The sequence below is a fragment of the Olea europaea genome, unplaced genomic scaffold (assembly GCF_002742605.1).
Source record: "Olea europaea var. sylvestris unplaced genomic scaffold, O_europaea_v1 scaffold19746, whole genome shotgun sequence".
NCBI lineage: Eukaryota > Viridiplantae > Streptophyta > Magnoliopsida > Lamiales > Oleaceae > Olea > Olea europaea.
The window spans coordinates 1-1994 of record NW_019237603.1 but is presented as its reverse complement, the minus strand read 5'-3'; the positions used below and the strand labels follow the sequence as shown (position 1 = coordinate 1994).

Here is a 1994-nt window from a genome sequence, read left to right as displayed (position 1 = left end):
ATCTCGTAATTGATCGGATCATATTAATGAAAGAATTATAGTTTCAAGGTAAACGAACGAGTTTGGTTTTGTCAGACCATTTGTCATTTCTCGTGACATGTGTTTCCCTGACACATTACTAGATGTCAATTTGGGACAGCGAGTGTGATTGGTGATAAATTAAAGGGTGTTTTAAAAAGGTGTTTTAATTTATCAATTTTGATTAGATCAAAATAATATTTCACGTTGTTAGGCATCGTGATCGGGAACCTGATGGATCATACACAAAAGGAAAATTGGAGGATTATGATTTGTTAATTAATTAATTTAACAAGTGTTGAATAAATTAATTAATTGGGTTGCTTATTTATAGGCCCAAATTGATTAATTGGATTAATTACTTCACGGACCAAATTTGATTAAATGGGTTAATTAAATGTTGGACCGGGTCAAGCTAAGCCCATTTGGGCTTATATAAATATGATCAGGGTTTTCAAAATTGTAGTGATTTTTCATTATCCTTGCTACCACAAGAAAAAACCCTAATAGTACAATCTTGTTTTCTGTGTGGATCACCATTGGAGGCTGGACAATTTGACAGTTGTGGGTGGCGAATCAAGATAATTGGAACAAAGAAAAAGCAAAGGGGTTTGCAGATCTAGAAAAAATTATGACTTTTATCACAATTTCTATCTAAACACAAAGATGAATCCTGGTGGAAATAAAAAATTATTTTAATTTCCGCTGCGCATGTTAAGTAGATTTCCAACAATCTATACACGGAATGAACGGGGATTTATTAAACTTTGCTTTTGAAGGAAATTATTGGAAGGAATTTACCCTAATCTCTTCAAATTGGTTCATGAACTTTTTAACATAATATATACCTTAATATGGGCAGAAGATTGCGGTCCAGTGGCAAAAACGCATGTTAGAACACGTTGTTACATAATTGATTCTGATTTTATTAACGGCTTGCAAGTAAAAATGACATTAGTTAATTACGCTATCATTCCTATACAGTTGCTAATTATACTAAAATCTTGTCCTTTTGCGTAAAAAATTAATGTTATTGAAAGCAAATTTTCTTGGTAGGAATTAATATTTATAGAGTAATTGGATACAGGTTACAGTCAGTCGAAGATTTAATTCTTCACTTTCACTCTAATAAATAATTTTTATATCCCTTTTTCTTAATTTGGTAGTCTATGTTTTATCCTAATTATACAAGCAACTATTTGGTTGAACCAAGCCAGAAGACTTCCCGTCGGCATTAATGCATGATGACTGAGCCGGTTCATTGTTGTAAGTCAGTTTAATGTCTTCCAGTGTAATATCACTACATGGATATTGTTTACTACAATCAAGTTTCATTGCAATTTCTATTGACGAACTTCCATATATGTCTTGATATGTTATGTCATTAATCTTCACACCTGAAACCTGAAAAAGAAATAAGAAATAAGACCCTCATCCGGAAGTAATTTGCTAGTTAATTGTGTAAATTCATTGAAATTTTTTTGTGAACAAGTTCCCATCGATTTGTCCCAAAAGCAAAGAGTAACTATGCTACGGTAATTACCTGATCAGGGCACTTGTGGTCGTCAGGGCAGTAATTTTGGTCAATAATTATTGGGTTTTCAACATTAACCAGGACAACATGCTGGAAAAGAACATATTTAACAAATCTATTGCTTGGCCTTGCCCATGTCTTCATCCTCACCCCGTTTTGAGTTCATGTAAATGTAACTGTTTTAACTGTCACATTTTGCACTCCAGGTTCTTGCAAATCCCAGCCTGAAAATTTTAATAAAAATACATGAACTCGACAACAAGTAGTAGGCAGATAAATCATAGGGATGCATATTTTTGGATATGTATTTAATAAAAAAATTATTTTATTTCTTTAGTACCTGATCCCATGACCAGGGGTGCAGGAGACTTTTTCGATCCACAAGTTGGAGGTGCCGGGGCCTATGGAGACACAATCATCTCCAGTGCCAATTTTAGAGTTC

At 33.6% G+C, this 1994-nt stretch overlaps 1 pseudogene; it reads right to left on the bottom strand.

The window, feature by feature from the left end:
* Positions 1 to 1197: 1197 nt before the first annotated feature.
* On the bottom strand, positions 1198 to 1987 carry LOC111379351 (annotated as a pseudogene).
* Between the last annotated feature and the right edge of the window lie 7 nt (positions 1988 to 1994).